Raw genomic sequence first — 14,552 nt, forward strand, 5'->3', positions numbered from 1 at the left:
CTCGTTCATACAGCCACTTCCTCGTGACGATGCGTGTCACCGCGTTGCGTCTTCTGGGCACGTTAGATACACAGAGAGCCTCCTGGTCACCGAGCCGCACCTCGTGCCGAGTGTGGTAGCTTCGGGTTTCCACCCCTCCACCTGGGAGGGGTGTCCGCTAGACATCCGGGCTCCCGAGTCCCCTTCCAGAGCCCCAAGCAGAATCTCGGTGTTACATGGTGCAAGGGCGGGCTTTGGAGCCGGGCTCTGCCCCTGACTGACTAGGCAGTGGGCGCAGACCTTTAACACTGCTGAGTCTCTGCGTCTTAATTGGTACCGTGGAAAGAACACCTGCCTTACGGGGCTGGTGGGAAAATCAAACGAGATAATAAAGGAAAATTCTTCAAGGGGTGTGAGGTGTGACACACATTTTATTTATAGGGAACCAGCCAGGGAGGGAGGAGGGGAAGGAGGAAAAGAGGAGAAGGGAGAGGGAGGAAGGGAAGGAAAGGGGAGGGGAGGGAGAAGGGGAGAAGGAGAGAAGGAGGAAGGGAGGGTAAGAGAAGGGAGAAGGGGGAAAGAGAGGCCAGCTGCCTGGGTAGGGACAGAGAGGGTGGGGAAGTAGGTAGGTAATAAGCTAGGCAGTGAGCCACCTCAGGTAGAAGGATCCCAGGAAGTTTGCTATCATGGTGCTGTTAATTATAAGCTCTTAAGTTTAGGCTGTGAAATTAGGAGGCTTTTAAAAAATGTTTTATTTAGGGGCGCCTGGGTGGCTTAGTCGGTTAAGCGTCCGACTTTCGCTTAGGTCATGATCTTGCGGTTCATGGGTTCAGGCCCCGCATCGGGCTCTGTGCTGACTGCCGGCTCAGAGCCTGGAGCCTGTTTCAGTCTGTGACTCCCTCTCTCTCTCACCCTCCCCTGCTCACGCTGTCTCTCTCTGTCTCCTAGAAATAAATAAAACATTTCTTAAATGTTTTATTTATTTTTTATAGAGAGAGCGTGCATGGATGGGAGTGGGGTCCTGAGTGGGGTAGAGAGAGAGGGGGAGAGAGAAAATCCCAAGCAGGCTCCATGATGACAGCGCAGAGCCTGACTCAAGGCTCGAGCCCATGAACCGTGAGGTCGTGACCTGAGATGAAATCAGGAGTTAGATGCTTAACCAACTGAACCACCCAGGCGCCCCATATGAGGAGGTTTTAGGCAGTGCTTTGTCTTTCTTTCTTTTTTTTTTTTTTTAACAACTGCAGTAAAAAACAAACAAAATAGTATAAAAGTTGCCATCTTAAATGTCAAGTGTACAGGTCAATAGTACTGAGTATATCTATGTTCTTGTGAACTAGATCTTTAGAACTTTTTCATCTTGCAAATCTGAAGTGCTGTGCCCGTCAAACCCTTCCCCCCTGCCACTAGTGAGTACCGTTCTACTTTGTTTCTGTGAGTTTGACTACTGTGAGCTAGATGCTGTGTGTAAGTCGAGTCATGCTGTGTTTGTCTTTCTGTGACTGGCTTGTTTCCCTTAGCATAGTGTCCTCTCCCTTCATCCATGTGTAGCAGGCGTCAGGATTTCCTTTCTTTTAAAGGCTAAATAATACTCTGTCGTGTGTACTAACCACATTTTGTTTATCCATTCATCCATCGGTGGGCATTTGGGTAGCTTCCACGTGTTGGCTGTTGTGAAGCATGCTGTGGACCCTGCTTTCAGTGATTCCAGATAAATCCCCAGAAGTGGGATTGCTAGATCTTTCTTCTTTTTTCCAAAATTGCTATCAGTCATAGTGCTTTTAGAGTGGCATAAATTATTCACCTTACTTACTGGAGAAAACTCTCTTATTCACTTGAGGAAACAGTGTTTTATTTTTATTTAAAAAATTGATGAAGTTGAAAATGTGAGGCCACTTCTAGTTCTTTGGCGAAGGAGGTAAGATAAAATAGCCCATTCTGAAAATCCAGACACAGTCTTATACAAGCGGGGCTGTGCAGAGTGGCTGGTATGTCCGGGTACTTGTTAGTCTTCAGCTACTCAGTGAGAAATCTCGAAAGATGCTTCTAACCGCTGATGACTATGTTTATGAAATTTATGAAAGTATGGACTGAGTATTACCTGACTTTAAGCGCAGCTAAAAAAAAAAAAAGTCGGGATTTGTTTTTGTTCTAAATGCTTAGTTTTGACTTGTCTTGCAACGGTGGTGACTCCATTTGGAGCCCAGTTACCAGTTCAAGGCACGATGTTCATGGAGGCAAAGCCCTGTTCGTGAGAGTAAAGGTAAATCCATTTGCCAACTAGTCTTTTTAGTAATTTACAATATTTTTTAGTTACTCTTCATGAAATCAGATAAGACCCGACCAAGAACAACTGACTAAGAGCTCGGCCATTTTCTTGACACTCACTTCCGCCAGTAACATATTCAATTCTAGGTCACTTTGTAGGAAACTTTTTAAGTGTCTTATCAGTTTAGGGAGGCTACTTTTGTTAAAACCAGATAACATCTGTGAATCCCCCACTTAACTGGGGACCCATAGAGTTAGTAAAGGCTGAGAGTGTGTAGCGGGGCCAAGGCACCCCCGCCTCTGCCGTTAGGACACCTGCCTGCCTCCCCACACATGACTCCTGACATGTGGACCCAGTGACAATGCTGGTGTCCATCCATACTGCATGTGGTCAGATCTAAATCTAATTTTGAGAATCTCCAGAGGAAAGGGTCTTTTGGGAACATAACATAAAACGTAAAATGCTCTAAAAGCTGTCCGAGTATTTCTAAAGCAATGTGTAGCATAGAAATCGGAAAAGACAAGTAGGCAAAAAAAGAAGAGGAAACCCGAGACTGTGTATTTTTATACAACGTCTTCAAAATGTCACTGTGGAGTCGATTGGTCGGGGTTCTAGACTGTAAGGACAGAAACAAGGCTGCTTCACTGATGCGAACAAAGAAGACAGAGGGGCTCACAAGCGTCCGTGGGAGCCAGGGAATGAGGGTCAGGGAGGACAGGAGCGAAGAGGGCTTCTGGGGGGGGGGGCAGAGAAGCAAGGGCCAAGACATGGTAACCATCTTATAACCAACTGACCCAGCCTGTCCAGGTGCTCAGGGGCAGAGGACGGCCTCGCACTGGCTCAGATCAGAGTCCTGGGAGGGACAGCGGGGGGACCTGAGGACTTCCCTCCTCCTAGGAAACATCCCAGGGATCATTCATCCACCAGCTGTCCCCACCTGGGGTAGAAGACACTCCTGTAGGAAGTCAGGGAAGAGAAATAAATAAACACAGCAAGTGTTTATGACAGGTTGATAGTCTACGTGCTATTGTGTAATCAGTGCTTTATTTTGTTTAACAATTTTTAATGTTTTGTTTATTTTTGAGAGAGAGACAGAGTACAAGTGGGGGAGGGGCAGAGAGAGAGGGAGATACAGAATCCAAAACAGGCTCCAGACTCTGAGGTGTCAGCACAGAGCCTAACACCGGGCTTGAACTCACAAGCCATGAGATCATGATCTAAGCCAAAGTCAGACGCTTAACCAACTGAGCCACTCAGGCGCCCCGTAATCTGCACTTTAATACACCATGAACAGTGTTTCTGTGCTCATGTATATTCACCTAAAATAGAAAGTTAATCATTGGGTAGTATCTAATTGTTGGGATCTATCATAATTTATTTAACTAGTTTCTTATTCCTGGTCATTTAAATAACTTTCAGTTTTGATCTATCATGAATATCCAGGTAGTTGAATCTTAATTATTTTCTTAGGAAACATTCCTAGAAGCAGAATGGTTGAGTCAACTTTATTTTTTTATTTTATTTTATTTTATTGATGTTTATTTTAGAGAGAGACAGAGCGTCAGTGGGGAAGGAGCAGAGAGAGAGACAGGGAGACACAGAATCTGAAGCAGACTCCCAGCTCTGAGCTGTCAGCACAGAGCCCAACACGGGGCTTGAACCCAAAAACCGTGAGATCATGACTGGAGCCAAATTCAGACGCTTAACAGACTGAATCCCCCAGGCACCCCTGGTTGAGTCAACTTTAAAGAGCTGGGGAATATTTTATAAAGCCTATTGTTAATAATGTGTTGTTTTTTTTTTAATGTCTTATTTATTTCTAGGAGAGAGAGAGAGAGACAGCGTGAGCAGGGGAGGGTCAGAGAGAGAGGGAGTCACAGACTGAAACAGGCTCCAGGCTCTGAGCTGGCAGTCAGCACAGAGCCCGACGCGGGGCTCGAACCCACGAACCATGAGATCATGACCTAAGCTTAAAGGGACGCTTAACCAACTAAGCCACCCAGGCGCCCCGTTAATAATGTGTTTTTAAGCTCTTCTAGAGAAACCCTCAGCTTTTTTTTAACTTTGCCAACTTGATAGGCAAAAAATAGCATCTCTTGGTGACACTTTAAGTCTTTGCATTCCATTGATCACTTGAGCTTTCTAAAGGCCCAGGACAATGTGTATTGGAGGGTTCAGTTGGATTAGCTCTAAGAGGCACCAGATTTCAGCCATCACAGACTGTTTCCAGTCAGACAGAAACAAGAAATTCCGCCCCCTCCCCCCCCGGCTGCTGTGAAATGCCGCCCGCAAAGCACAGCCTAACAGCAGAATCCAAATTCCAGAGGTAGCTCTCACCCTGAACACGCACTGCTCAGAGGAGGCGATGACTGAGAACGGGCCACCGTCACGCAGAATAGTTGACAGGAGGTGTCACAAATACTGAAGCAGAGAAATGGGAGCCTGGGGAATAAGCACGCAAAGAAGAGGTGAAGAGTGATCGCCACAGCCAGAGCGGGGGCCCAGCTGGCCATCTGCCCCACTACGGCTTCCTGAGACAGAAACACGTTCCCCGGTGCAATTTGTTTATTCACTCGGTCCACATCGACTGAGTTCCCAGTACCTGCCTGACACCGTTCTGGGCCCCAGTGACGCCAAAACGAATGAGACACAGCCCTTGTCTTCTAAGAGCTCCATTGTATGGGAGAGACATCCAGACAAGTGATTACACTGCACAGTAGGTGTTTGCAGCGAAAGCAAGGTGTTTGGGGATCAGAGCATAAAGCAGCCAGCTCTGCCTGAGGGACTCACAGAGGGCTTCACAAAGGAAGAGGTTTTTGTGTTCCTGTTGGTGGTGGTGCTGCCAGTACTGGGTGGGAGAGAACGTTCTGGAGTGAGATGGCTTGAAGCTCATGCTAAAATAGCTAAACGGCATGGCTTGGGAGAAAGAATGGACCTGCTTTGGGAATTCCACCTGCAGAATATGTGCCCTGGGTGAGGCCATTTGACGGGTCTCTACCTCGATTGCCCAGCCATCAAATGTCAGTCATCGTATCTACCTTGCAGGGTGCTCAGAGCATTAAGGGGTACTCGCGCAGGACTTGATCAGCAGTATCTGTCATTACAAAGTGCTCAGGAAATATCTGTTGAGTGATGAATACAAAGATTTTCTTATACGGTAAACCTTTTAGAATTACGTGACGAAGTTGAGTTCAGATACTCGTAGGATTTCCAGGCATAAGGAAGGCTGATTCTTCAACTAAGTGACCTCAGGAATTTTATGTAAAAGGGCATTTGTGTCGTTTTCACTTCATTCATTCAGCAAACATTGGTTTAGTGACACTCTGTGCTAGGAACTGCTCTAGTGAACAAAACCAAGTCTCTGCCCTGTTGGAACCTGGCTTCTCATTGGGGAGACAATGAGCCAATGGATGTGTATGTCACTTCGGGATGAGCCCCGTGGCGAAGAAGCAAGACAGGGATAATTAAGAGCGTGTTGGGGCACCATTGCAGCCAGGGTGATACCGATGTCTTTTCCAAGGAGGTCACCTTGGAACAGTGACCTGAAAGAAATGGGGGAGCATTGGGGAAGAGCATTCCCTGCAGAGGGGACAGCAAGTGGCAAGGGTGTGGCAGCCTGGAGAAACAGCGGGGAGGCCACGGAGGCCGTGGTAGCCTGGGCAAAGGGAAGGAGGCAGAAGTTGGGGGTGGAGAGGTAGGCGGATCCAGAACGTGAAGGGCTGTGTAGGCTGGGAAGAGACTTCGATTATTCGCTAAATGTGAGGAGAAGCCACTGAATGGCGTGGAACCAGTCCGTGGCCTGTTGCATGGAGTTTGGCCTCTCAGACCAGCGTGACAATGGTAGATGGGGTGCGAAGTGGTTGGCATCAACCTATTTGGGAGATGAACCGAAAGGATTTCTTGAAGGATTAGGTGTGAGTGAAAAAGGAGAGAAATGACCCAAGCGACGAGGTGCTATTAGTTAAGCTCTGGGGGGAATGGAGAGCATGGTGGGGGACGATGGCAGCACGAAGCCAACGAAACACCCAGGTTGGCTGTCCAAGCCTGGAGCCCAGAGCCGGGGCTGTGGGTGGAATAGTCGGTGTTTGGTGACATTTAAAGCCATGGTGTTGCAGGGGGCGGTGGTGGGGGGATCACCCTAAGAGGGCGATGGATAGGAAAGAGGAGAAAGACACACAGGAAATGCGGTATCAGGAAGATCCCAGATCCTGCTGTGTCCCCACCCACCAAATGCCACTGAGGGCCTCTGTCTGTCGAGACCCTCACCCAGTTCTAGTCAATGGTCTTTCAGATTCCCAGAGACAGTTTGGACTCCCAGGGCTTAGAAAGCACTACAGGTGTTGGAGACGGCTCCAAACTTTCTACTTGCTTGTGAAATCCAAGAATATCCCGTCTTGTCACATTGGAAATGACCTATCACAATCCCCATGATTTCCCAATTTCTTTTAAACTCCCATGATCTTCAGCTGTAAGTGGAAGGGAGTCAAGATTAATCAGGGCCTAATTAGCACAGTGAGGGGCTTCATTAGGAATTACAGGAACTTGGGGCACCTGGGTGGGTGAGTCGGTTAGGTGTCCAACTTTGGCCCAGGTCATGATCTCACAGTTTGTGAGTTCAAGCCCCATATTGGGCTCTGTGCTGACAGCTCGGAGCCTGGACCCTGCTTCAGATTCTGTGTCTCCCTCTCTCTCTGCCTCTCCCCTGCTCATGCTCTGTCTTTCTCTCTCTCACAAATAAATAAATGTAAAAAGAAAGGAAATTATAGAGGCTCGATCTAGATGAGATAGGTGTTGGCTACCAAAAGTAAGCTGTTAACAAAAGTTGTGGGTTTAAAAGACAGAGAGATTTGGGGTTCTTAGTTTTCAGCATCATGAAGGAATTCATGGATAACGTGACCCTCGGGCATGAAAGGCCTCTCTTGTGCCTAAAGCATCACGTTGTTTCTCTTTTAAAAATTTTTTAATGTTTATTTATTTTTGAGAGAGAGAGAGACATAGAGTGCAAGCGGGGGAGAGGCAGAGAGAGAGGGAGACTCAAAATCTGAAGCAGAAGTTCGGTGGGGCTCAAACTGACAAACCAAGAGATCATGACCTGATCCGAAGTTGGACGCTTGACAGACTGAGCCACCCAGGCGCCCCATTGCTTTGTTTTTCTAAATCAAGTCTGACTCCAAGCCCACCTGTCCAATCATGTTACAAAGAGCCCTCAGTTTACCATTTTACCCACCAGCCGGGAGCAGAGACCCCACCCCCCTCACCCCCCGATGTTAGAAGCAGGGGCCCTTCTTTGTCGGGGCCACAGCCTGCCTCCCCCGCCTTCCCACTGCCCAAGCCCAGAGACCCACCTGCTCTCTCCAGACACGTCAGCCGTCTGCTCGTTTGTGGGAAGGCTTTTGAAAGCATGGCCTTTCGCGTCTGCCCTGCTTGTGAAGGAAGCCCGGGTTCGCTGGAACTCAAAGCACGGTGTGCCCCCCGTGAAGGGGTGGGTGGTGATGAGGTGAGAAGGCATTACTTTAATTTTTTTCTCTCTTTGAACAGCAGTAATAATAATAAAATAATAACTCTATAAATTATCCAGCCAGGCTACAATATACATGTTTTTCGTAAAATGCTTGAATATGAAGGGTTAGCGGGCAGAGTGCAGTGAACCCCCTGCACCTCCTTCCTCAGTGGCTGTCACCTCAGGGCCAATCCCGTCTCCGTCTTCAGGTGCCACCTCCCCCTCCTTATTCTCAGATGAATCCAAGACCCCATTTCATCTTATCCATAATATTTTCAGCATGCATATTTAAAAGGTAAAGATTCTGGGGTACCTGGGTGGCTCAGTCAGTTAAGCGTCTGACCAGCTCAGGACATGATCTCACGGTTCATGGGTTCAGGCCCCACGTCGGTCTCTGTGCTGACAGCTCGGAGCCTGGAGCCTGCTTCTGATTCTGTGTCTCCCTCTCCCTGCCCTCCCTTGCTTTCTCTCTCTCAAAAATAAATAAACATTAAAAAAAAAAGATAAAGATTCTTACTGAAAAACATAACCAGAATACTATGATGACCCCTCAAAAATAATAATTGCTTAATGTTATCATATATCTGGCCAATGTTCAAATGATCAGTTTTCCCATAAATGTAATGAGAGGCTTTCAAAAAATACAGTTTGAACTAGAAGTCAAATATGATTGGTTGTAGGGTGATTAGTTGATAAATACATTTTTTTTTTTAAAGTTTCCTTTAACATATGATTTTTGTCTCCAACCTTTCTTCCCACCCGACACGTAATTCTTGAAGAAACCATGTCGTTTGTCCGGTAGAGTTTTCCGCGGGCTGGATTTTGCCGCATCCCCGTGAGGTATGCAGCTGTGCATGTATGTCCCTCCGTCCCCTCTAGTCCATAGTTTGGCAGGAGGATCGAGGCTTGATCAAATTCAGGTTTGATTTTCTGGGTGGTGCAAGCTTACTTTATAGTCGCTGGGGAGTGTGTGATGCTTGGTTGTCGTCTGGGCGTCGGTGCCGTGCGAGTCGAGTGCTGAGTTTATTAACCCGTGAAGGGCTGCAAAATGGTGCATCTCCTCCTATCCTTCATTTATTTTCTTTAAAGGAAACTATTCCTCATCTACTATTCGGTCACCCAGTGTGCAGTCCTATAAGAGTAGCAGGATAAATGTTTGAGGGTTTTTAAAAAAATATTCTTATTGAACCATTTTGAAAGTAATGATTTGGTTTCCTGGCATTCTCTAACAGTGACCAATTAGTCTCTGTTTGCTTTTTAGCGCTGTCGGAAGTTCCTATGCGTTCATCATAAACTCCTGTGAGTTTGGTGCTTTTCCACCCATTGCAGCCACTCACACTGATGCTCACAGCACCATGTCTTTGCTTAGTGGGCGTCTCTTCAGGTTGCCCTGAACGAAACGAGGATGCGTTGTCCATCCTTGGTGACCTGGAATCGGCCATCACTGGGCCTTTCCTTGTGATGCGTGATGGGGTGGAAAGTAGAGGAAGAAAGGTTTGCTTGGCGTTAGAGATTTGGGGGTCCCGATACCTGCTTTCCATCAGGGCTCCACGCAGTAGTGCATGGACACAGACCCACCGGGTCCATGGGGGTCAGAGAACCTTCAGGATGGTTTGTGAGCGGCCTAGTTAATCTCTCGGACCTGGGTTGCAGAACGCAACTAGAACACGCAGCCGAAGCGTGGGCCTCCGATTTCTCAAATCCGGACAAGATTCTCCGGGAAGCTGTGTATGTAGAACCTCTGAATCCATCGTTATAATCAATAGAGTAACTGACTTTTATTTTTTATTTTTATTTATTTTAAATATATTTTTAAGTTTATTTCTGAGAGAGAGGGAGAGAGAGAGAGAGAGCGCAAGCAGGACAGGGGCAGAGAGAGTGGGGGGGCATAAGATCTGACGCACTTAACCGACTGAGTCCCCCGGATTATTACTTGCCTTGATTTCCCATCTGTTGGTACAACACCAATAACACAAATAGAGGAGAGGCAGGCCCAGTACAGACTTTTTAAAACAGTGATGAAAAGTGGTAAGAGCAAAGCTCAACACCTCTCCCCTTGGGTGAGCCGTCAGATTCGCCTTCCCTGCAGGGGAGGGACCCAGGGGGCAGCTTGAGAGCTGGAATTGCTTATTCTTGCGCTCCTTCTGGGGTGTGAGGGGGCTCGTCGGTGTCGCTCCCTACAGTTCAGGGGGTGGGGCCCGAGTCGGGAGGTCTGTGGGCACGACGTGACTCCCAGCAGCCTGTGCCAGAGCTGGATCCTCAGAAGAAAAGAGGAGATGAGGACAAGGGGCTGCTTCTGGAAGCTGGCAAGAAGGCGACAACAAAAGTAGCACATCCCTGCTCTGAAATCTGTAAACGGACTTAAGAAGGAAGGTGGGGGGGGGGCGCCGAGGGGGGTGTGCCTGGGTGGCTCAGTGGGTTGAGGGTCCAACTTCAGCTCAGGTCATGATCTCCTGGTTCGTGGGTTCGAGCCCCGCGTCGGGCTCTGTGCTGACAGCTCAGAGCCTGGAGCCTGCTTGGGATTCTCTGTCTCCCTCTCTCTCTGCCCCTTCCCCTACTCACTCTGTCTCTCTCTCAAAAATAAATAAACATTAAAAAAATTTTTTTAATAAAGAAAGAGGGACATTGGTCTGGGGATAAGACAAGGCAGAGGCAGAGGCAGGAGAGGCAGAGACTGAGTACTCAGAGCTGGAGCAATGACCGACTGGCTCACAGATCTTTGGGGGACATTGGGAATTAGAGGGGTGCTTTGATGGGGAGGGTGGCCAGGTGAATAGCCAAGCTTACGTTATTCTGGAACTGCCTTTGCAAGGCACTGATCACCACTTTGGGTGATTTGCTTATTTATCTTAAAGTTTATTTATACTGAGAGAGAGAGCGAGAGCATGTGTGCAAGTAGGGGAGGGGCAGAGAGAGGGAAACAGCATCCCAAGCAGGCTCTGAACTGTCAGCACAGACGCGGGGCTCAGACCCACAAAGGGGGGGATCATGACCTGAGCTGAAGTGAAGAATCGGGTGCTCAACTGGCTGAGCCACCCGGGTGCCCCCCCCCGCCTTGGGTGATTTAAAAAAGACTTTCTATTAAGAAATATCAACACTGAAAGAACAGGGCAGGTGTACTCCTGTGTATCCATCGCCCGTTAGCACGTGGACAGTGTCACCCTGTCTATTCCAGCTCTACCCTCACCCCTGCTGGACCATCTCAGCCAATTCGGGACATTGCGAGAGTCATCTCTAAGGGCTTTGATGTTATCTTTAGCAAATACGGATGCCCTTCCCTCTTATCCGCACAACCATGAGACCGTTATTATAACAAAAAAGTTAACAACGGTTCTTTAATATCGTCTGATACACAATCATTTACTTTTCCACAGTGGTCTCAAAAAGGTCTCTTCACTCTTGGTTTATTCCAAGCAGGATCCAAACGACGTCCACACACTGCATTTGGCTGATGTGTCTTTCAGTCTCTCGCACTCCCCTTCCCTTTTGTCCTCGCCATTTATTTGTGAAAAGCGTGGCCACTGGTTCCGTAGAATTGTCCACATTTTGGATTTGTCTGATCACCTTTCTGTGGTAGTGTTTGACGTGGTCTTCTATTCTCTGTACGTCTCGTAGACCCATTGATCAAGTTCAAGATCAGTTTTGTTTTTGTCTGATTTTCTGGCAACTTCATTGAAGGTGGTGTATATACATTTTAAAGTTTATTTATTTACTTTGAGAGAGAGAAAAAGTGCAAGTCAGGGAGGGGCAGAGAGAAAGGCAGGGGGTGAGAACCCCAAGCAGGCTCCAGGCTCTGAGCTGCCAGCACAGAGCCCGACGCGGGGCTCGAACTCACAAACTGTGAGATCATGACCTGAGCGGGAGTCAGGTGCCTAACTGACTGAGCCCCCGAGGTGCCCCTCTCAATTTCTCTCAAAAGTATGCATTTTATTTTTATTAATTGTGTGTGTTACAGGTGGGGCGTGAAATGGCTTAGGCCCTTATGGGAAGTATCAGCCCCACTTGCGTGTGTAGCTAAGGCTGCAGTGGGTAACGGGTAGATTACCTCATTATTTTCTGGTGATTTACACTGTTTGCATTAGCGGCTACACTGCTATTTTTGTCAGAGTGAATCTGTCTGTTTTCATGTGAAGCGAAGTGTTTGGACTTGACTTGATGTAATAAAGCTGTTGCAGATTGATAAATAGGTTTCAGACATTATAAGGTTATAAAGAAAAAGATGATTCAGAGTATTGTGTAAATGATAATAGTGTAGCAAGAATTCATAACAAATCTGAATGTAATTCTTCCCTAACTAAGCACATATAAACGATCGACTAACACACATGTATTTCAGTATACTTTGATATTTAACTATTTAAATTATATATTTAAAATGATGTATATTTTAAAGTTTACTTATTCTGAGATTATGTGGGCATGAGGGGGCGAGGAGCAGAGAGAGAGGGAGAGGGAATCCCAAGCGGGCACCATGCTGTCAGCTCAGAGCCCAGCCGGGGGGCTCGATCTCAAGAACCACGAGCTCATGACCTGAGTCAAAATCCAGAGTTGGATGCTTAGTTAACTGAGCCACCCAGGTGCCCCCAAATAATATGTATTTTATATGAAAAAAACACCCACACAACACGGATTTGCATCTTTTTTTAAAAAAATGTTTAATGTTTATTTTATTTTTGAGAGAGAGAAAGAGAGAGAGACAGAGACAGAGCATGAGCAGGGCAAGGGCAGAGAGAGAAAGAGAGGGAGACACAGAATCCAAAGCAGGCTCCAGGCTCTCAGCTGTCAGCACAGAGCCCGATGCGGGGCTCGAACTCACAAACCGTGAGGTCATGACCTGAGCCGAAGTCAGACACCTAACCGACTGAGCCACCCAGGCACCCCTCAGATTTGCGTCTTTTTGTGTCTGTTTCTTCCATTTTGAATTTGATCATTCAGCAACACACATTGGTTACCATGGACTTTAGAGGCAGTTGTTAACCGAGACAGAAATTCAGCTAAATTTCTGCAATAATCAGGATTGAGCAGATAGTTTCAAAATGCTCGTAACGGAGGAATCAGGAATTCCTGATACTGCACTGGGGGTAGAATTATTTCCAAAGCGTTGTAACCTCGCTGCAGAGAAAGGTTGCGCGTCTACCTGCCTGACGGACATTCCCCGGGCGCGCGGCTGGCGTCGAGGGCTCGGGCCCTGAAGGCACAACAAGAGTGAGGTCGAGCGGGAGGCGCGAGGCTCACGGAAGCAGCCGCCGTGCGTGCGAAGGGCAGACCGGGCCGCAGGTGGCAGCGGCCGAAACCCCTTCTGGGAGGAGGAGGTATGGGAGCAGCCTGCGGAGGACGCCCGCTCAGCGCGGGGGTCCCGCTGTCCGTCTGCGCGCGCACGCGGACCAGCGCAGGCGCGGGGTCAGCAGGCGGGAAGGAGCTGCGCGCGCGCGCACGTAACCCAGGCGCTCCGGCCGCTCGCCGGCCACGCCCTCTGAGCTGCACTGACCTCTCGCGATAGAAACAAAGTCACTGTTCCCAAGTTCCTGCCCCACCCCTGGGCAGGTCTGATCGACGACCTGGCCTCCAACTTGACAGGCTTGCAGGCTCTCAACACCCTCCTCAAGGGCAGACGCTCCCCCAGGTCCTGGTCTCGGAGGTGCGGGCGGGGGGCCCACGCACCTCCACGCTGCCCCCTCCTGGTGCGTGTGCCCCTCGGTTCCTGGCCCTGGGCTCCCCCAGGCAGGTTTCAGAGCGACCCCCAAGTCAGGACCCCCGCCAGCGCCGACTCCCCGCCGCGCCCCTGGGTCCCTGAGCTGATGCTTGCTTCTACCGCCCTTACCTGCTAACCTGCTTCTCTGCTCCGGTCCCTCCCGCGGCCTCCCTACCCGTCTTCTCAGTGTTCATGCTCCTTCCTTTTCTCCTTTTCCGCCTGTTGGTTTCTCTCCGATCCTGATCTTACTCAGGTCCACCTACCCGTCTTTTAAAGGACACTTTCCAGGCGCCTGGGTGGCTCAGTCCGTGAAGGGTCCGACTTCGGCTCAGGTCATGATCTTGCGGTTCATGGGTTCGAGCCCCGCGTCGGGTTCTGTGCTGACAGCTCGGGGCCTGGAGCCTGCTTTCGATTCTCTGTCTCCCTCTCTCTCACTCTTCCTTCCCCTGCTTGTGCTCTGTCTCTCTCTCTCCTCAAAATAAATAAACGTTAAAAAAAACAAAATTAAAAGACACGTCCCTTCCCTGGGACGCATTCCCGCCCATCCCTGGTCTCTCCCAGCCCTTCACCGTGGGCCCTAGGAGAGAGTGCTAGCCTCTCTCTCCACTTCTGTCCCGCCTCCGACCCTCAGCCCCTCCACCCTGCCTGCTCTGGGGCTCCTGACCTGCCTCCTGCCCTCGGTGTCTGCGGCCGCTCACCAGCTCACCACGCGGACCCCAGCTGCCAGTTCCGGTCTATAACCTGTGTGAGCTCACTGTCGCTGCGGCGGTCCCCATTTGCTGGGTTCATAGGCATGCCCTTTCCAGATCCCCCTCCCTCTCTGCATCCCCTTAAATATTAACGTCGCTTAATGACATTCATGAAATGAAATTGATGACACCTTAATGTCCCCAGGATTCCAGTCTTGTCTTTTCTTTGAAACAACAACTCCCCCTCCCCCCTGCCCAGTCCCTGGCAAGTGCCTTTCTGCTTCTAGACACTCGGCTACTCGAGGCCGCTCAGGCAAGTAGAATCAGGCCCTGTTTGTATTTTTGTGACAGGCTTATTTCACTTCGCATCATGCCTCTGCATGTGACAAGATTTCATTCCTTTTTAAGGCTGAGTAATATTTC

Source organism: Hyaena hyaena, unplaced genomic scaffold (genome assembly GCF_003009895.1).
Source record: "Hyaena hyaena isolate Hyena2069 unplaced genomic scaffold, ASM300989v1 scaffold_127, whole genome shotgun sequence".
Lineage (NCBI taxonomy): Eukaryota > Metazoa > Chordata > Mammalia > Carnivora > Hyaenidae > Hyaena > Hyaena hyaena.